The 22,721-nt window shown below is 39.5% G+C and overlaps 1 protein-coding gene across 1 annotated transcript in view; it reads right to left on the reverse strand.

The window, feature by feature from the left end:
- Positions 1-2,942: 2,942 nt before the first annotated feature.
- Positions 2,943-22,721, reverse strand: part of Antp (homeotic protein antennapedia) — a 395,272-nt gene continuing 375,493 nt past the window's right edge. The window contains exon 6 of the mRNA XM_072303373.1: positions 2,943-3,194. The gene's annotated coding sequence lies outside the window, so the exon portion shown is untranslated. The remainder of the gene's footprint in view (positions 3,195-22,721) is intronic.

Raw genomic sequence — 22,721 nt, forward strand, 5'->3', positions numbered from 1 at the left:
CAAAGCCGAAGATCTTCATATTCAAATTTGTTGGGGGCGAAGTGCGCTTATTTCACGTCTCGTCGCCGATCGCTCGACGAAGCGCACTTTTGTCGGGCCATTAAAAAACGCTGTCGTTAATTGGCCTATTACGCGCCTTCCTCAAATTACGGCCATCGCTCATTCCGCCGAATAACTCCTCAAACTTTAATGGCCCCACAAAATACCTCCCCCGAACACCGAGCACGACGGATGTTATCGGTCGCAAATACATAATTGTATCAATTATTTAAAGACAACTTAATTAATTCCAACGGCCGGGATTCGTGTTCCTTGTTAATTTCCCCCCGTGCCTCTCGGCCAATCAGATTCTCGAGGCAAGTTTGTTAAATATTCATTACGCTTTTTTATATACGGCGTGAAAATTAAGTTCGCTCATTGCGGAGTGGTCAGCGGTTTTACTCTGAGACCGTCGATATCGTTATGGGTTGAGGTGGAAGAGGTGAACCGCCTCTTTATCTTAAAAGACTTTAGCTTTCTTGATAAGTTTTAATGACCACGCTTATATTATTTTATCCAAAAATTGTTTGACCCAGAGGAGGAAAAAGGTGCAAAAAAGAGGAAAAGAAAGAAAAACTCAGAAACTGATGGATTCAACACTTTTTAATCATCTGAAATTGTTTTTGATACATGGTGTTAGCATTTCATCAGGAGAAGAACTAGCAAAGGCGTCAACGTTTTCGTGTAATAAATGAGAAAAATTGAAAATTTGAGATGAGCAGTTTGGTTTAATTAGAATCGGTCGATGTAAAGATTATAAAAATTGAAAATATAATTAATTTTTGTGGAAAATAATTCGAAATTTTCTTCAAATTCTGAATAGATTTTTTTTGGAACTAAACAAACTCTTTGAATTATAGTTCAAGTTGGGCACTTGAAACGAAAAATTTCTTTCCTTGGTGTATGCACAGCATTTTTGCTCATTCATGTTTCATGTTCAATCATCTAGGTAGAATATTTGGTAACGTTGCATGGGTGTCAACGATTATGGTGTCAACAAACCCAAAATCTGATCAAACCTAACTTCTACTGCCCCATTTCGAACCAGAACCTTAATATTTCTGCCTCGATCCCATCCCTCCAACCTGAGAAACCCAATCAAGGACCTTCTTTGGCAACCTGTTCCTGTCATTCTCTGAACACGACTATACCAAATGAACGTATTTCTGTCAAATGGAACTATGCGCATTATGACGTGGGCCCTGTTATGCACGTATCCTTATGGGTCTCAGGGATCATGTGTTGGTGCACATAGTTCAGTTTGGCAGAGATACACGTCCCGGTAAGCTGTTTTGCCCTAAAATCGTGCACGAATGAAATCATACAAGTCATGAATGTATCATGCGATTCCTAAAATCCCCAAAAATAGCGCTAAAATTTTTGCTTTTACAAGAGGTCTTTGACCAGCGGTAATAGGACCAGCCGTAAGTCCAAGCCAAAAAATTATTTTAACCCTTAACTTGGCAGCACCGCCTCACCTGGCGGCGATTTTCACGCCGCGTTATATGCCCAGACAGCGAAAAAGGGCTAAAAACCAGGACCGGACTCGACGCAACGAGGGACTGACCAGCACAGCCACCCATCCGATCCAATCAATCGACCAGCATAACGTCCAGGTGAGCCGAACGTCCATTAATCAGCTCCTCCGCAAGGTCAAGTCAAAACAGACTCATTTTCGCCGCCCCCCCTGCCCCCCCTCTCCCGGGGGGTCGCGTTTTTGTCTCCTCCGCGTTGGTGCCCTCGCGCTTGACCTCACCTGAGTCACTCTCGGTTTTTTCCCCCTTTTTTTCCGAAATTCTTATTTCACCTTTCGGTGTCGCGTAAGGCACCCTTTTGTTCCGGGCGCGTTTCATTAATCTGAGTTAGTTCCGATCCTGGTCACAATATTACCGTCACGCTCGATCGGAACCGCGTATTTACATACAGCTGTGTGTGGACTTACGCGCTTTTAGCTTAATTTTTGGGCGGTGACGTCCTGGTCTGCGCGGGTCGCGGCGGTGGATCGATTTATCACTCGCGTGGTCGCATATTGACTTTTACTTTCAAAACAATCGTTTGCGTTTTGGTCACACGCCCCGGTCGCCGAAAGGGGGGGGGGGGGGCTTGTTGGGAATGCTTGTGGACAGCGTCGATGAGGCGGGAACTCACCTATAGATGCCTTGCTGTCCCTTTATAACCATCAATGACATTTATTGGCTTATGAGCCTATTTTTTTTGAGAGCCTGAGCGCCGAAATCAAAGTTTTGTGAAAAATTGAGAAAATTTAAGCCTTCCCGTTGCCCTCAATCTTTTGAGCCAAAATGTACTTTAACTGCTTATTTTGGTCATTCAAAGACGGATTTACAGCCTATCTTCCAGCATAAAATGAGTCTACTCGTAAGCAACTTTAATCCGCCAAAACTGCCGTGCTAAGGAAGAACGCCGTATAAACCTTCGCGCGTTGCCAAATTTCTTGTGATAAAATACGAATTTTTAGGAAAACTTGTAAAAATTTTCCGTCCAATTTTCCGGAGAATTTTCTTCGCAATGTGATCTACAATATCAGAGAATTTCACGTGGAAATATTCATTATTTACCTCAAAAATTAATATTTTAAGAGTGGAAATTTGGCAACTCTCGAATGTTCATACGGCGTTTTTCCTTAGCGCGGCAGAAAAAGTCGCGATCCCAACTTTTGGCGCATACAGGGTCTTTATAAAACAAATGATTTTTATGCCTGTGAATTGGACTGCATTTTGCAATTTGGACCTATAAATTCTGGCTCTTCTGGAAAAACACTTATGCGCATAGGGAAACTAATGGCACATACGTTGTTTTTAAACCGGGCCAGAATTTATAGTTCGAAATTGCAAAACGCAGTCCAATTGTTCTCACGATTCTCTATATTTTTTCCCCACTCACACGGGTTGCCACTGATATCATTTCCGAGCTTTGACTATTTTTTGGCTTACTTTAATTTTCAGAAAATTCAAGGGGTTTTATTCAGCGTGTCTGTTGCGTTTGTTATTATCGTATGTGAACTGAATGCACGATGTTTGATTTCGACTAATATATGTGATCCGTTGAGTCGAATTTTAAGTTCGTGTTACAAATTTTTTTTTTCTCTCGACGGTCAATGGTTACGTCCTTTACATCATCGAAAGTTCCGCATGCATCTGAAACAAACGAAAGTTACATTAAATTTAATACTATTGAAACTTTATCACTAAAATAAAAATAACATGCGACAAAACTGAATTAAAATAGAGAAGGAAATCATACCAAAAGAGTTTCAACGCCGCGTCAATGTTGGTCCCGCTAAACATTATTGCATGAAATGTACAAAAATGTAGACGCCATAGGATACATTCGTGTGTTTTAAAGAAAAAATAAGAAACATCGCTTTTTTGATAATTTCAGTCATTCAGACAGGAAAAAAAGAATCGGTATAAATACAAATAAACGTCTGTTTATTAAAATTCAATTTTCTTAAAACAAAATTAAAGTTGCAATTTTCTTCTTTTTTTTAAAAAAAAAAAAAATTAAGTAAATTAATGCTCAACATCTCAAATCAGAATGATGTGTTTCTCAACCTCCACTAACATACAACTGCTACTTGCAGTATGCTATTGAACGGGGGAAGGTTAAACTATACCGTATTTTCCCGACGCATGAGTACAAACGTATAAGAATAATTTGTTTACATACACACTCCATCGAGTAAAACACGGACACTTAACCGAAACGACAGCACTTAAAATCAAATAAACGGGGATTAGCGCTGGAGCTCGGCAGGCTCAAAAATTAAAATCGCGCGAGGCACAAACGATCATACTATCATGCTAAGGAAGAACATCATATGAGCTACCAGGCGTTGCCAAATTTCCCTCGAAAAATAACCATTTTCAGAAAAAATCCGTGAGTATTTATCTTCTAGTTTTTCAGAGGATTTCGTTCGTAATTTGATCTAAAAAGTCTGAAAATTTCAAGGAGAAATATTCATAATTTTCTTCAAAAATAAATATAAATTAAGAGTAAATTTGGCAACATTCGAATGCTCGTAGGGCGTTTTTGCCTAGCACGGGAGCATACACGAACATAGGCGCGCGGGCTCCGGGCGTCGAAAAGACAAATTGCGCTAATAAAGCCGTGCGCCGGGGCGAGATTGAAAAGTCATGAGCTCTAACGCAGCGACCGCGGGGGAAAAAAACAAAACAAAAAAAAAAACACAGGAGCTGCAACAGATAATAAATAAAAATGAAAACGGCGGAATAAACGACAGGGAGGATGGCGCATTTGTTTGGGGGAATCATTTCATGGCACACTTGCAGAGTCCTTCGGCGCCCTTGTATCTTATTTGTTTTGGAAGTTAGGAGCCATCTATTTTATGGCGAGCACTTTAGTTTTATGGCCTAGTTAGGGCAGGTTATGGTTTTAATAGGTCTAATAATTTATCTCCTCTTACCCTCACGTAGGGCAACCTCGGCTCGGTTTCACAGTTCATTCACTGGCGGATCCCACTACGGAGCTACCGAATGGCTTGCACTTTTTTCTCTTTCGCAATCTTGGCGGTTGTTTTCATTCATGCCCGTGCACGGGTAATGGGGGATAGGGTACAGGGTACACGAGATGTCTCTTTACTAGAGTTTAGTAGCTATACTTCAATCTCACACACTAACTTGGAATAGAAATGGTACACTGCAAAAAGTATGGTAACATCTACTATACTACCGTGCTAAGGAAGAACGCCGTATGAACATTCGAGAGTTATCAAATTGCCCCGGATAGAACATGTATTTTTGAAGGAAATTATGCGTTTTTTTTCTCTGAAATTTTCAGACGTTTGGAAAGAATTGCGAACAAAATTGTCTGGAAAAATGGAGGAAAAATATTCACAATTTTCCAAATAAAGTAGGTTTTTATTGTAGAAAATATGGCAATGTCTGAAGGCTCATACGGCGTTCTGCTTTAGCACGGCAGTATAAGTCGACTTGATTTTTCACACAGTGATATAATTTAGTGAATTTTACCGGAGTTATAGAAGTATTCATCGGGACTCAGGTGATACTTACCATATTACGGTAAATGCTACGCTAGAGTCTGGTATACTTATTCCAATATTCGTATCACTGTGTCAGAGTATGGTAAAATCTACCACATTGGTTTTTCAGTGAAGATTTAAGTAGAGGAAAATGTTGATACATTTTTCCACATTAATGAGCGCTTCAGTTTTGACTGAAAAAGACAAGATAAAGGGTAATCAAGGCTTAAAAACAACACAATCTAAAGCTTGGGATGTTTGGGGTGGTTTCATTTCCCTCCTTGGCCAGGAAACAGAAATATATAAAAATTATAATATCAAAATACCTAGACCTCCATTTCGTGATAGCAAATAATAAGGTTGAAACCACCCCAAAACGTCCTCCCTACAGTAAAAATTTCTTGTATATTTGGAAATACACGCAGGATGTAGGATTGAGCAGAGCCACTAGGTTTGTCGAGCGGCAAGTCAATTTGCATGAGAGCACCATGTTTCAGGGGCAACACGGGTAGCACCCATGTGGTTCCGCTTGGTTTAAAAAAAAGAGAATCTTTATTTGTTTTTTTGTTCTTTTTTCCCCAATTCTTTAGATCAATTTGTTCCTTTGCTCGGTGAATCCTGCCAAGTGCCTGCTTTTATTCTCTTCTAATTCAAGTCCCTCCTTTTCAGCTTCAATGACTCCTGTTTCATTCTAACTGTTCTTTCATCCAAGACCTCGCAAATCCGCTAATTTGCCGATCGAAACCGAAACAAAAGCAACGAACAATGTTCCGATCGCTCCCCCTCCCCAAAATTGACCCAGATTACGAGGGATGACTTCTTTGTTTCACTTTCTCCCAGACCCTCAAGATTGCGAAACATCCCCTTTGATTGCATCCGTGTTGTTTTTTTAAACCCAGGGGTGCCTTTCAAACGCTTCCTTTCTCGCCGTATCTAGGTCAGGGCGGACGACCACGTGGCTTCTGATTTCTATGCAAGGAGGGTCTCCCTGTTCGCTCTTTGCAAAAATTATGTTTGTGCCACGGGTGGAGGGATATCGGATTTCATGCAGATTTTCGGGTCCCGTTATGGTCCCGTTGCATCGAGCCAATCTGCTGGCAAGATGTTGGTGTAACAGTCGGTGTAGCGGCATTGCGGTCCAAGGAAGGGCGGAAATTGATTGAAATGCAAAAAGCCGTTAAGCGGCTCGTGAGGATAAATTCAAGGAACCGGCACAGGGGGTTGTAAACCGCGACTTAAGGGTGGTTTTTGAAAAATTAGGGTGTCGGCCTCATTTGAGACCTCACTCAAATCATAGAATATAGTCACTTTTTTTAGCCCAAGTCTGACAAACACGCTAGGGTGGCTCTTCTTCTTGAAATTTGAGAAAATTTCAGGTGCGGTTTGCTCAAAATATACTATGGTGTGTCAGAATCAAGAATAATTCTGAAAGAAAAAAAAAAATTAAAAAAATGTTTGACATACCATAACATATTTTGAGTGAGCTGCACCTTAACTTTCCTCAACTTTTATAAATAAAAGACATTCTTAAACACGGTTCTTCAGAAATGAGTCTTCATCACCCAAACCTGAGGGCAAAGATACACGATAGAGGAGGAATCAGACAAATAGAGATGATAGAAAAAAGAACGAGGAAACGAGAGAAAAAAGAGGAATTTGTGTTTCTCTTCTTCTCATCTTTCCTCTTTGTACTCTTTGTACTCCCTTCTTCCCATTTTGTCCTTCATCTTTCTCTTCTTCCCGTATGCTTCCTCTTTTTTTTTGTATGAAAATTTTCCACTTCTTCAAATTTGTAAACAGACTCGTTTGAAATTGTTAGGTGGCAAAAAACCTAATACAGTTGGACGAAGTTGGAATCGATTCCCGCAAAAAAACGAAAGAACCATTTCTAATGCAAAAATAATGGAATTTTAACAAATTCATAAAATTGAGAAAGATTGCTATCGAAAAACTTCATTCCAAGCACGGGCTTTGTGTCAAGTTTTATGATAGGAAGTTCTATTCGGTCGTGCGAAGGAAGAACGCCGTATGAACCTTCAGACGTCGCCAAATCTCCTTCTACAAATCACAGATTTTCAGGGAAATTTATGAATATTTTCCGATTTTTCAGAGAATTTCGTTCGTGATTTGATCTGAAGTGTCTCAAACTTTCATGGAAAACCATTTAAAACTTTCTTCAGAATTCCATATCTTCTGAAATAAAATTTGGCATTATTTAAATACCCATACGACGTTTTTCCACAGCGCGGCAGTATCGGAGCAAGAAACGGGTTAGACGGTTCCGAGATGAGAAAAGTCCAAAGGAATTCCTTCTTCAAGAGACTTGTAGAGGGCAGGAAGAGTGTAGATGAGCAAGGGGTGGAGGGAGCGCCTTTATTGGATCTGACAGAATAATAAATTAATGGAACCTCGTCGCTTGGATTAGATATTTACTTAGACTTGATCAAAATTCATCGTCAAACTCGAAAACGTTTGTTTGCGACCCCTCTCCGCAAAAATGTCCCCCTCGCCCTCGGGTTCAACCCCCTTTTAAATGTTAATTAATATTATTTAATAAAACAACGAGGCTTATCCATGACGAAGACGCGAGAATTGAGCTCGAGGACGCCGCTTTTCCACGAGGAGCCTCTTAGCCATCGCTGCCAAACTTAATGCTTTAAACTTTGCTACGAGGATTAAAACAATTGAACTTTTTTCTTATGTCTTTTCAATTTATTTCAGTCTTAAAATCAATTCAATACAATGAAGAGTCATTAACAAAAATCTGTGTATTTCTTCTCTTTACTCTTAAAAATATGACAGGGAATGGGACTAAATTAGGAGCTTTTTGTTAGCCTTAAAAGATACTGTATGCAAAAAGGATGGAACCGTCAAAAATCGCCTTCATTTTTGCGTGATACCCTAAAGTTACCACCAAGCACAAATAGTTGCCTATCCGACCAGCCAGTCTCATTTTTTTCTTATATTTTTTTGAAATTTATTTCTGTCTTGGAATCAATTCAGTATTTCAAAGAGTTATCAATAAAAATCTGTGTAATTTTCTACTAATTATCCTTGAAATTATTCAGCAAATGGGTCTAAAGTTAGAGATTTTTGTAATAAGAAAATAACGTTTAAAGATGGTGCATGCGGAAGAGGAGAAACCGTCAAAAATCGCCTTCAATTTTGCGTGATACAGTAAGGCTACCTTCGAGCACGAATAGTTGCCTATCCGATCAGCCAGTCTCATTTCTCGTTCACGTATGTGTGCCATTTGCGTCTTGCTGATGATTAATGATAATCATTTTCAAGGAGTATATTTCCATCACAGTGGCAAGTAAAAAACATACTAATGGAATTCAATAAAAAGAAACTTTGAACGAAAGGAACACGCACGAGACTTTGGTTACCACGGCTGAATTTCAATTCATATGGAATACTAGATTTTTCGCTTCGGGAACCGAAGTTTTTAGTCCTAGGAACCAAGCTTTAGTTCAGGTAACTAGTCATACGTAAAGAATGCGAGTCTTAGTGCGCAAAACAAAAACTTCTATCACCTGACTGGAGTTCAGTTCCCAAGACTGAAAACTTCACTAACTTGGATTGAGCACTAAAGTGTCACGTATTATGAACAGAAGTTTGTTTTTCTCCTAACCGCGCTTCAGACGAAATATGCTTGACTCAAATCTTTGTTTTCCGGACGAAGGGACGTAACTCCATTCCAAGGTTGCAAATTTGACTCAAAAAATTCAATTTTTTACAAGAACCTACCTATGCAATTTCCCCGAAAGTTTTTCTAATTTTTCCATTAAGATCAAAAGAAAAATCATGGACATTTTCATTCAGAAATGCACAAGCTTCTCGTAAAAAAGCATTTTGCGAGGGGAAATTTGGCATCATTGAAATGTAGTTACGTCGTTTCACTGGGAAAAAGACGGAATATTATCAATTTGTTTGTTTAAAAGTTTAAAACTTTTAGATATTCTTAGTTTCCTCTTTGAGATAACCGTTGAGCGAGTGGCTTTTGAGTTCGAGCGGGCAACGCGGGGCCGGTTGTCGCTGTTCTTCATAACCGTGAATGGGCTCTTCATTTACATTCGAGCCCGCTTTTTGATTATATTTAACCTGTGCTTGAGCGTGCTTTTATGAGCAACACTCGAGAGTCTTTCAAGCATCAGTGGGGTCTGACGTTACCGGCTCCGCTTCCTTCTCTCTAATTCTCGACGATTTTAACGCCAGCTTCACGGCTCATCACGGTTCGAAAGTTCACACAATGTTGTATTGATAAATAAGCCAGTCAAAACAAGGCCGGCGAAAATTATCCGAGCGTTGATTTGTGTCAGTGTAATAATACTGTCTGGCTTTTAGCGAGGTAGATATATTTTACAAGTGTTTGATGATTCATTGAAATAAGTAACAATAAGTACGTTGACATGAGTTTATTGAAATAAGTGGTGTAGAGTTGAATATTCACTGCTTCATCTCTCCATAGATCCATACATTTTATAACATCGACTAAAGTCGGAAAATGCGTACATTTGATTGCAAAATTGCATACATCCACAAGGCTTAGACTTTATTCACCTTCTTTTTCTTAACAAACGGAAACTGACCAACAAATTTTCTTGAAATTTCCTGCAAATTTTTCACTTTTATTCACACAAAATGTCACAGAGATTATTATGTATGCATACTACGGAGCGTAGAGCCTAGCCTACAGAATCTGTCATGGTGAGATCCTCCGAAACTATGTGTATACTTTTTAGTAAAAAAACTGGAACATGATAGGACATGTTTAAACTTCGCAAAGGAGAATCGAATTTTCTGAGTTAAGCCATCAACATTATAAAATAATATGACTTGATTTTTTTTTACTAAGCACGGTCCATGCATGAGTTTCAGCCTTGCATAGATTAAATCCATGTACCAATATGGAACTTCCACGCCTGGCTCATTTTAGAATGTATCCCATTAATTTCCTTATGCAGGTACACTGATAAAAAAAATTGTGTTCTTGTGTTACTTTTTGTAGATATAGGAAGAGAAATACAAACCATCCTAAATTAAGTTGATTTGGGTACAGTTTGCGGTGATATTAGCGCAAAAGACAATAGAGAGACTGAGAAACCCCATAGTCAACCAAAAGCTCGGATTATTTTGTGTCCCATATTAACCTAACCTTTATGTTGAGTTTTCTCTCTGTGCTTTTATGGACAGGTTAGAAATAATAGTTCCTGTCGCAAAATGTAGTCCAAAACGTCGTGTAACTAAAATGTAAATAACCAGCACCACGAAGGCGCGTGACACGGCCGCATCACGCGCGGGCCGCATTACGTCGCGTCCGTCATGTGACGTCAGGCGGCGTCACGTGACGTCACGTCCCGTTGCGGCGCTGGCCGGGCCCGGAGTAAAAGTGCGAGTTCGGGAGAAAAGCCCAATATATCATAGGATCCGAGTCTATTCTAACCGACCGAAGTCCTGAGGGATGAAAGCGGGAGCGAACAGGGATCCCCCCCCGCTCCCCGCCCGGCGTCCCCGGTGCCCGGTCCCGTTGCCGCGTTCCGGGCTCTGTTCCCTGCATCTGGTCATTTTTCAATGTTCCTGTATTTCTCTCTACATCCATTTTTTCTTTTCAAATGTTGACACTGACTAATCTACCAACTTTGTTATGGCGTACGCGCGCGCGCGCTCACGCAACTCCGCGGAGCCCGCGCGGGCCCGAGCTTCCGTAACCAGCGTTTCCTTCCCCGAATCCGGGCCTACTTTCCCACTGCTTCATGCTCGCTGCCTCGTGCACCGCGCATCTCCATACATGTTGCCATTTTTTCCTGGACTTTCAATTTTTTTTTAAAAAAATTATTTCAGAGAAATGGAGCTGAAAGGGTAAATGGACGGAGTTAAACAGAAAGGAACCAAGCCACATCGAGATCGAACCGAGAAAAAGAGGCTTAAAGTTTAGCTCCCGCATAAGACTCAATGTAAAAGATAAACTTCAAGTTAAATTTCTGCAAAATTTGCTCCACCAAAAACTTTGAATTTTTGGCGATAGATCGTAGAGCAGTGGTTGAGTTCAAAACCACTCATAACTCAATTTTTTCCAAAATGTGGGTTGGTTCCTTTCTGCTTAACTCAGTCCAAATGGGCCACACGGAAAAAAATATCACAATCCTAACTGGATTGCATTTTGCAAAAAGGAACCAGAAGCATTGCAATGATGCTAGGATTGTGCAAATTCATCCTTTGCAGTAAAATAACTGAGGTCATTAAAAATATGAAATTTACATGATCATTCTTGTCTTAGATTCACAGTTATCAGGGAGTAAAATAGATGTCAATGGATGTTCAGGTTTGTTACCCAAGACAAAAGAAGTTGCACAATCTTAGCAACATTGCAATACTCGTGGTTCCTTTTTGCAAAATGCGATCCAACTATACTCCTGGCTAATCTTAGGAAAAAAAACGAGAAACAAGGCTAAAAAGTACACATAAAAATCCGAGACGTTTCGGCTCAAAACTGAGCCATTTTCAGTCAGAAGAATAAAAAGAAAAGCCTTTTAGCCTTGTTTCCCGTTTTTTCTCCTAGGTTTTTGATATCACTATTGTCACGGGCTGCTGCTTTAGAAATTTTAACCTCCTGGCTAATTTTGGCGCCAGCTATAAGAGTATTTGCAACGGTCAGAGGTACGGTTGAGTTTGCCGAAAGTTTGGTTGGATCAACCATTCCTCTTGCTAATGCAACTACTCCTATATCTGGCGCCAAAATCAGCTAGCAGTATAGTTGGGATTTTGATACTTTCTTTCAGTGCACTAGACAAGGTCGAAAGAAAATACAGTCTTGAGCTTTTAGCCGATTTAGTAGTAGCGAAACTATGTAAACTCAAGCCATGCTACACATGGTGACACTATGTGACATTAAAACAGTTTGTGAGAGAAGTACGTATTTCTTTAAAAATTACCTGACAAACGTGTGATTTTCTTGCACCTTTTCATTGTCAAGCATGGCCTGAATTAAATGTTTCGCTTCCACTGAATCGGTCAAAAGCTCGATACTTTGTTTTGTATGTAGTTTTGTATGAGTAGCCAAAAACGTAATCATTTTGCTGGAAAAGGAGGTCCAGGGGCTTTCATTGACATAGTCGTTTGCTAATTAACCAATGCTAATAGAAAAACACTTATTTATATTACAAGTTTTGGCCAAACTTCGTCTCTGTTTTTATCTGATTGCCTATGAAACTCAGGATAGCAAATTCAATCCACGGAATGATAAAAAAGTGGAGCCAAACCTAATCCACCCTGTCGCATGCCTGATCTCAAGATAAACCGTGACCAACAAGTTTGCAATCCGCCGTATAGTAGCAAGAGGCATTATTGTGAGGTGACATCGGGCCAAAGACAAGCGCACAGAAGCTGACCGAATTTGCATTCTACCTGTCTATTGACCGCTCGAATACCAGACAAGCCTAGCCTTTTACTATCTATGAGCCCCAAGGAGCATGCACTATCGACACAGGGAAGGCTCATCGCGCGGTGTGCAGTCCTACTGTGAGCTTCACGGAAATCAGTCGAAAATTGCGCAACTGCCCCTATTCAACCACCAGCGGACAGCGGACACCCCGGCACGCCCGGCAGGTAAGGCCCGGCCGTGGCGCAACAATTAAAAAAAGATCTGGACTAGATTTTCCCTTCCTCTTCGCGGTGGACAACCAGGACAAAAAAGGACCTGGATATATGATTTATCGCCAGAGTTTCCTTCGATCAGCGCAACACATCCGTGCTAAGTAAAAACGCCGTATAAGCATTCGAATGTTGCCAAATTTTCTCTCAGAACATATTCATTTTTGAAGTAAGGTATGAATGTTTCTCCTCGAAATTTTCAGACTTCTCAGATCATATTACCAGCGAATGGAGAACTTGCATGCAATTGTTTTTATTGCTTCATCTGAAAATGCTTAAAGAGCTGATTTCGCAGTATTTTTTATAATTTTTTTCTGATATGGGAAATAATATAAAAATAGATTTAAAAGTGAGAAAATGCACCGTCTAATGACGTCAATTTTCGGCATTGACGGCATTTTCCATTTAAACACACATATTTTAGCAGATTAGATCATTTTGTCATATCTTCTCCAATAATTGTTCAATTCATGAACCAAGGGTATCCTAGTGTTCAGTTCACTTAGTAGTTTCCACTTAAACACGAAATTCATCAAATTTCAGACACTTGCAATTCATCTATTCATCTGAAAAATCAAGCGAAAAATCAACGGATTTTCCTGAAAATTCGCGATTTGTCTAAGGGAATTTGGCAACGTCTGATGGCTTATACGTGTTCCTCCATAGTAGTGCAGAACACGAGACCTCCCTGCGTCCTTTTTCGAGCGTGGGCCCGTCGTGTTTCGCGAAGACTCTCCTTTTTCTTCTTCTTTTTGACTGTGTAATTAACCTGGGAAGGTGCCGATCACGTCAGATTGCATAATAGGTTGGAAGGTTGAAAGGTCCTTTCGGATCCGGGAGCCCTTCCGAGGTTGGAAGGTAGTCGGCGCGGACTGCGTCACGCTCTCGAGCGCTTTAAGTCCTCGTCACGGGGATTAGGATGCTGCTAAGGAAGAACGCGTATGAAACTTCAGGCGTTGCCAAATTTCCATCTGATAAAATGTTTATTTTTAGAAAAATTATGAAGATTTTTCCTTGAAATTTTCAGGAACTTCAGGTGAAATTGCGAACAAAATTGTCTGAAAAATTGGAAGGAAAATATTCATAAGTTTACCAGGAAATTCGTGTTTTATGAAGGAGAATTTGGCAACGTCTGAAGGCTCATACGGCGTTTTTCCTTAGCACGGCGGTGCTCCTGAGGATCCCGATTAAGGCTGGGAAAATCCGAAATCCTGGATCCGGAACGCTCCCGATAATCGCGGGATTTTTTAAGATCTCGGTTTCGGAAAGTTGGTTGGGAACGTAAAAAATAGGACCGGATATTCCAAATTCGCCGGATGCAAGTTTCCGCGCCTCGAATGAAAGAAGGCTGTGCTGCTGTGCTAAGGAAAACGTCGTATGAACCCTTAGGCGTTGCCATATTACCCTTGATAAATACAAGAATTTCCTGGTAAACTTTGGAATATCTTTCTCCCGATTTTTCAGATAATTTTGCTAAGAATTTCACCTAAAAGCCCTGAAAATTTCAAGGAAAAATCTTTAAAACTTTCCTCAAAAGTCAACATTTTATCGAAGTAACTTCGGAAACTCTCGAATGTTTATACGGCGTTTTTCCTTAGCACGGCAGTGTGCTTGTGAGCTGGTTGGTTCACATGTAAGCATTTCAGAAGCTCGATAGGTTTCGGATAATTGCAAGATGATTAAAGCCCGCTTTGCTTATCCCAGGAGAGAAAATGGGTGAAGCGAATTTATTTAAACTGAGTGTCAAGGGTGAGGACTCAAGACCACCTAAAACCAATTCATTGTTGATAAGATTTTGCAAATTTTCTCCGATTGACGAAAATCTAGATTTTAGGTGTATCCAATATCCATGTCTTCAGTGCTGAATAAGTATTTCAAAATATTTTAAATAGAGCATCAGGTGCTGAAGGGAAATCAACTTTCCTCATTCATGAACGTTCCAGATAATCAATGTTTTATTTGAAGAAAAATGAACAAGAATCAAGAAACGCTATCACTTTTTAATTAAAATATTTTGAAAACGTATCTTGAAATATGCATTGAAATTTAGGATTAATATTTTTTTAAAATCAAATTAAATCGTTTGTAAAATTGTTTGACCTCTGCATATTATTCTTATTTTCTACGCGATCTTTTGAAAAAAAGACATCATCGCTTACAAAAACATCGTAAGGTTCTAGTAGTCTCGCTGTGCCATAGTTTGAGAGAGAAGAATGTATTTCGATAGCATTGACAACAGGTTTGCCGTGGGAGTTCAGATTTCGAGCACCGAAAAACGAAGAATCGAGATTTAAGGTGTTCCTTGCAACACCTTGAAATCGATTCTATTCGATAGGTTTAACTGACAGATCGATCGATCCATCGCAAATTACGAAACGCTACTGGAACTCAAGAGTCCCGGATGACCGCAGCCACTGTGACGCAATTCAGACGCCAGGCTATTGATTTATCAGTTGAATGCTCCTTTGTTTCCCAGGCAGAATAAGACGACATTCTCAAAGGTAAATTCTAAAAGATTAGGTAGCCGCTACGCCTCTGCCGAAGTGTGTTTTCAATTTGAATACAAGTGGGCTGCAGGTTGCAGCTCCTGTTCAACTTTGTTCACAATTTTTGGACAAAAGATCCAAAAAAGAAAGGTAATAAAAACATTTGGCAAAAAAGAAAGTAACTCAAGAATGAAGCTATCAGGGGTTTCACTGGAGAGGAAAGCATCTCGTTCCTTGATGCGTAAAATTGCTAAAAAAATCACGATAAGTGAATTGGAAAAACTAAAAATTCATCCAACCAAATTTGAAAGGGTGTTTTGGATGGAGAACGCAGAAAAATTTTCTGAAAACTCGAGGTATCCGTTATTTTGGGAGCATTTTTTTGTTGAAAAATGCACACTCAAAAATATTTTGTGTCATAATATAGGTCGCGTTTAGCACAAAAGAACCAAGCCACATGCATCCACTATTTCAAAATTCAACTGAGCAATTTAATTTCTTACAAGAGTTTGAACAAATGTTTGTGCGGATTTCTTTGAAAATGTGTAGGATTTTGTTTCGCACAATACAAAAAATGCACTGAAATTTGCACAAAAATTCGTACCGCCGCTTTCATGGAAAAATTAAATCACCCAATCAAATTTGGCAAAAGCAGATTGGGCTTGGTTCCTTTCTGCGTATCGTGCTCCATTTAAGCTTCCATTTATTTGTCAACTCTTAGTGCGTTTTTCTCAAAATCAGAAAAAAATCTTTTCACTTCATCGAGTTATCGGGATGTCTAGTTTTTTTTTTCATTTTGGGAAATCTTGATGAAATCCTGATTTTTCCTGATTTTTGACTGCCAAATCCTGATCAAATCCTGACTTCACGCAAGGCAAATTTAACGTCACAAAAATAGCTCGGTTAAAAAATCCGATCGAACGGCCGACTTTTCTCAAATCCTGATTTTACGACCGATTATTCGTCAGATCCTGATGAAATCGGGATTAAATCCTGATTGACCTCAAATCCTGATAGAATCGGGAAAATCGGAAAAATATTGACGCTAGACACCCTGGTTATGATCTTGAAGAGTTTGATGCAGGTGGGTCACCCCGGCTTAACCCTACTGCAACTCTTCCACCCCTCCTTAGGGCACCCTTCCTTCTTCATACATTTTTGAATTTTGTGCATTATGCAGACACCTCAGTCCAACTTTCCCTTCTTATTTTTCGCTCGGAGCTCAACTAGATCGGTCCGAACGAAAAACCCAGCGAAGCCGACAAAAATCGCATCCATTACAAAACCAACCGGAGAGGCTCGGCGGAATTGTTATTCCGGGCGCGTTAAGTAAAAGGGAAAGCGAGCCGGATTCCTTTTAGGAGTCGAGCCCGTAGGATCCGGCCGGGGGAGCCGGAACGGCGAAGGCAGCGACGCAATCTACAAGAGAATTAAACAAGTACGAGATAATTCGATTTAGCAGGAGCCGAGAGCTTCCATGCTGGGCGCCGATAAAACCCAACGCCCACCACCCAAAAACAACATATCTCCGCGCTGCCAGAATAGCACCCTTACGCGGTTTCTCGACGCGCGAGGGTATCACTCGAGAGGTGGAGAGAGAAACGCGAGTGGGGCAAGACGGCGTCTGAAGGGATGCTGTCACGACTCGCGCGCGGGGCGGGGGGAGGGGCGGCGAGAGCCCACCCCTGTCGAGGAGGTAGAATAGATCATCCATCTTGGTTGCAATGAATCATGCCGCGCGGCTGACGGAAACCCACCCTATCCCCGGTCGACCCATGATGGAGGGTGAAAGTTGCCTCCCCTCCCTCCCTACCCCTCGCCGCCCCGCCCCTCCCCGCGATCAGCGAGACGTCCCATCAGGCTACAAAGAATCCACCAATCCGCGCCATCATTCTGCTTCGTGTCTCAATCTAGCGCATTATGAATGCACATCCCCAATGAGGCCCGCTCCGCGATCGTGCCGGATCTCGCCCCGGGGGTTGTTCGCCGATGAGGTTTTTTCGGGGGTTTTTGAGAGGGCTGGCAACGCTGGAGCTTGAACGGGTTTATCGGTTCGAAACGTGAGCGCGGGGGGAAAAATTTGGACCGTGAGGTGATGCCTATTGATGTGGGTGGACGGGTTTTGTTTCGTGTCTCATCAAGGCAACCCCTCAGGAACCGAGCTTGTTCGGGGGAGGGAGGGGTGTCGAGGCGACTCAATCAAAAATTCTGACGGGAAAAAAATGTGGACGAGTTTTTGAGGGTTGGTGTGTGTTTTGTATGGACTGGTGAGCGCTATAGTTATGACGAATGGCTATTTTTGAAGCTCTGTATGTATGTAGAATTGCTATTTAGACCGCGTTAAGCAGAAAGGAACCACGCTGGAAAAAAAAACACATTGGATCTAGAGTCCGAACTCTTAAAAACATCGACAAGAAAAAGAACTCTTGATTCAATCAGAATCTATCTTAAATCAGGAACCAAGCCTCTTAATTTAAGCGGATTTCGTTTTGATTCAAGCAAAAATCCGATTGAATGTATTTTTTCTTGTCAATGTTTTCAAGAGTCTGGACTCTAGATCCAATGTGTTTTTTTTCCAGTGCAAGCCACATAAGCTACTGCCGAATTTATTTGGGCAATTTTATTTTTTACAGGAGAATTTCAGTACATTTTCTGCATATTACGAAGCAAATTCTTTGAAATTTTCAAAGGAATCCGCACAAACGTTCTCTTGTAATACATTAAATATTCCACTTAATTATGTCAATGAGTGACTGATGTGGCGTGGTTCAGGTTCTCATCTGCTTAACGTGGTCCATTTAAGATGCGTATTGCACAAAGTATCATTCTCCGACTTACAAATGTATTATATTCTCTAACTATCATTTTCTTTATACTTTATCTACTTGAATTGACACAGTATAAAATAATTTTATACAAAGATCTGTTTGGGGGTTTATTGCTGCACTGGAAAATAAAGTCCGGTTATGTTTGCCGTAGTATTGATATTCGGTATTGCCCATATTTGGCACTTTCTCTCAGTAATCTCGGCTTTGGTGGCCGTATTTCCGATTCATGCGACTGAGCTTTCTCTGCAGTTTGGTTCATGCGATTGAACTATTTTTAAAATTAGGTTTGGTTTTAAAGTTCGGTTATACATGAACTAATATGGTAACACGAGAAAAAAAGGTCGGTTGCATGAACTGAATATTACGATTGGTATCGAACTGCTGTGCTGCTGTGCTAACTTTACTGCTGTGCTATGGAAAAATGTCATAGAAACATATGATTGTTCCAAATTTTCTCAAAGAAAGTACTTATTTTTGAAGAAAATTATGAAATTACGTATTGAAATATTGTTGTCATATTGAAATTTTCAGATATTCTAGATAATATTACGAATAAAACCCCCTGAAAATTGGAAGAGAAATAATAACACTTTTTTCTGAAAATTCGTGATTTGTCGAGGGAAATTTGGCAACGCCTGACGGCTCATACAGCGTTCTTCCTTAGCACGGCGCAGTATATTTTACATGACTAACATAATTTTTCCCGGTGTGGACTCGCCGTGTCATTTAACCATACGTGAAAAATTGTTTGCATTGGACTTGAAGGGCTCTAAAAACTGCGGCACAAGCTGGTCCACGTACTCTTTTCAGATCGTATGAATACAAAATGACCGAAGTAGATGTCTCAAATATTTGTTTTTTTCCAAGAGGAAGAATATAACACAAGACAGCCACTTAGAGTCGTTCGGACGTTAGGCCAAAGTTGGATGGCATTTTGAATGAGGTCTTATTCGCTTTTTTGAGAAACGATGTATCTGCTAAGGGTTTTCCTACTTACATGCATTATCAATCTTCTCAGAATTTTTTTAGTGTATTTGGCCCCTGTGACCAAATGCTATCCTTTTACATGACCTGACACTGCTGACTTCAGCCCGCAGCGGACAGAGCTTACAGCACTGTCTTCACCCTTTATTTTCATACGCGTCTGACTCCATTTCCGTAAACTTTGGCTTCATTTCCGGTGCCCCCGTCCCTACGCTTTCCCATGTCAGATAAGGAAAATTCATCTTCCTTTATTATAAATCTTTCCCTTCGATCCGCTTTTAGGAGACTTTACCACACCTTACCGATGGAAGATTAATATTTTGAAATTCGGTAACTCCAGATATATTTTCTACCCAGAAGGGCTGATGAAAATGAAAAGAAAAAAACTCATTTTCGAAAACACGTCTGTGTGTTATCGTATAAAATATGCGTTCTGTAAATAGAAGGAGCCACACTGCATCCTTCGCTGGGCCCTATTACGACAACATTTTTTGAAGCGGCTCATTGCAGTTTATTTGGAAATTAAAATCACACAGGTTTTTGATGTGTTTTTCATTTTTGAGTTTTTAACTATTTACTTTTTGACACGTGGGTAATCTTGCCACTTTTTCTACACTGTCCAAACTCTAATGTCCTGGCAATTTGGCTATTATCATTTTGATAAAGCACTGAACATTTTCATGGTATCATCTGAATAAAACTGTCGGTGAAATTGCACAAAATTTGTGCCTCCGTCCATCAAAAATGTTCAACAATAAAAATTTCTTCAGACCTCAGAGAAAAACACGAACTATTTTACTGTACTATTATACTATTAATATTGTGAAAAACTGATTCTTTCTCCACGTTTAATCTTAAATCACTTCGATTCTAGAGTCGAAACGAATACACTGAATAACCAATTATAACGCGCCAATCTAAGAGAAAAACTTCCAAAATACGTCGGTTATTTAATCAATTCAAGTATGCTTCTCAGTAAATATTTGAGAGAAAAAAATATTTAAAAGATAATGTCCCAATGATGAAACGTAGCAATTGTATAATGATACAATTGACACAAACCATAAAACTTAAAGTAAAACTTTGATGATACCAAAGTCCAGTCACATACTGTGTAATAAGTTAAATAATGAGCTACAAAAACTTACATCAAACATGGTTATGTTTTCGATAGAGTTATTTTGCTAATAGTAAACTGAAGTATGCTGTCGGGCTAAGAAAAAACACCGTATATGTGCCTTGATACATTGCCAAATGTCTTTTCACATAAAAATAATTTTATGGAAGATTCGTGACTACATTTCTCCCAATTTTTCAGAGATTCTTATTCGCCATTAGATCTGAAGTATCTAAAAATTAGTGTATATTCATTAGTATCTTCAAAATCACACATTCTATCGAGGGAGACTTGGAATCTTTCAAATGTTCATACAGTGTTTTTCCTTAGCAGGGCAGCATGAACGTACTACACTTGAAAAAAAAAACACATTGGATCTAGAGTCCAGACTCTTGAAAACATTGACAAGAAAATAAAGGATTCTTGATTCAATCGGATTTTTGCTTGAATCAAAACGAAATCCGCTTAAATTAAGAGGCTTGGAAAACTAGATTCTGATTGAATCAAGAGTACTTTTTCTGGTCGATGTTTTTAAGAGTCTGGACTCTAGATCCAATGTGTTTTTTTTTTCCAGTGTACTATTGTTTATCATGAACTCAGTAAAGGTTACTCCAGATCACGGTAGCATTAACTGCAAATTTTATAAGTATATCTTAATATTTAATTTGAAAAATATAATGAAATTGTGAATCAACCACTGTACTAATTGCGAGGGGCGTTGGTTCATTTGAAAGGTGTTGTTCTCAATGCTTCGGGAAAACTATAAATTATTTTCTGGGGTTCGTCCCCGATTTTTAAATCCCTAAAAACTCATAAATTGGATGAGGGGAAGTGGGGTTTTTTGTTTTTTGTTTTTCGGAAAAGTTTTGTTGCTACGCATCTTACTTTACTGTTTGCATGTGTTTTTATCAGCTGTTTTCGTTCAACAATCATCATTAAGTGAGGTTACTTCCAACACTCAACTGCCATCAACTTACATTTTTCTTTTCCCGCGTTTTTTTTTTTTTTTTTTTACGGTTTTTCATGATTGGTTCCATCTTTTTCCTATTGCCAATTTTTCCTCATTAAGTCAATAACCTCCAAGTATTTTTTTCTCATTTCCGATCAGAACTTTTCACGCTGTTTCTTTTCAATGTGTATAAATATGTTGATTATTAATTTCCATTTTCATCCTTTTTCTTCTGATTTATTTTTTTTAATTTAAAAATTGAACTTTTTAGTTATGATTTTGTTAAAATAATAATAATTTTTACTAATTTTAATTTTAAATTTAACAGTTGTTATGAGTGAAATTTTCAATGACCGAGGCGGTCGTCCTCCAAAACGTGGTCGCGTTTTCCAGAATTCTTCGCATGTTCGTTTAGTGAAGCAAGAACTTAACTCTGTTATTAGTATAGAAAATCAAAGTTTCATTTCTTCAAATCGGAAGTATAAAATTGATGATCAGAACTTAGATGAAAATTTTGTTACCAAATTTTCAGTCGGTTCAATGAATATAATTTGTCATCATTGTGATGCTCGCCATTTTCAGGGTGAAATGTCCAATGGTCATTTTAATAACTGCTGCCAAAATGGCTTAATTTCTTTACCGAGTATTCGGAACAAATACCGATTTGAAATCATTATTTTTATATTCTCCAAATTTCATAAAGCATATCAGAAATTATAATAGTGCTGTTGCTTTTGCCTCTTTCTCTGCAAATCGAATTGATATTCCGGGTGTTGGATCTTATTGCTTTAAAGTTCAAGGATCCATATATAGGCAAGTTCTCTCAAAGAAATAATTAGACCCGATTCAAAGACAAAACAGAAAATTAAATGAAAATAAATAAAAAAAAAAAAAAAAACATGTGAAAGTGAAAAGTGTACAGGAAAAATAAGGGGCTGCGAAGCAGCCCCATAAGCCCCTAGTTTTTATTTAACGTGGTATTTACCAAAAATGTTGTAAATCGAACCCCACACATTTTTTGTGAGGGCTAAAATTCCCGACTCAATAAAAACAAGCGTGAGGAGAGCAGAGCGGCTAAGTTACCGGAGGAAGACTCTAATTCTTCGCCCCTCCACTCCCGCGGCCCAGCGGGTGAGGACTTCTCGCAGTGACCTTGAGGATTTATGGAGCACCATTTACACAGCTTGATTTACGGCCATAGACACCCTGCCCCGCTAACCCATTATAATCATTTTATGGCGGGTAATTGATTTAAATTGACTTATCAACGCTAATCTAACTACTATTTACATATTTCACTCCGCAATAAATTCACCGATCAACTGTCTGATAGTTTTCCTTTCGTTTTCGCCTTCCGCTCTTCTTGTTTTGCTATTGCTGCGGCTGCGGCTTCGAATTTTTGGGGTCCTTTAACTGCGGTTTGATGAGTCAATTTGTTCCATGGAGGGATCAGTGTCACATGCCCTGGTTTCCAAATTTCCCTTCTCAAACTGCACATTAACTACGAAAATCTTGGGCAATTCTCACTTAAAACTTCACTAATTTTCCCTCGGATCTTATACAAAAATTGGAAAAATTTGGATACAAATTGCACAGGTACATTTTGGTAAAAATATTATTTGTTTATGTCAATTTGGCAACCTTG

Source organism: Bemisia tabaci, chromosome 8 (assembly GCF_918797505.1).
Source record: "Bemisia tabaci chromosome 8, PGI_BMITA_v3".
NCBI classification, from domain to species: domain Eukaryota; kingdom Metazoa; phylum Arthropoda; class Insecta; order Hemiptera; family Aleyrodidae; genus Bemisia; species Bemisia tabaci.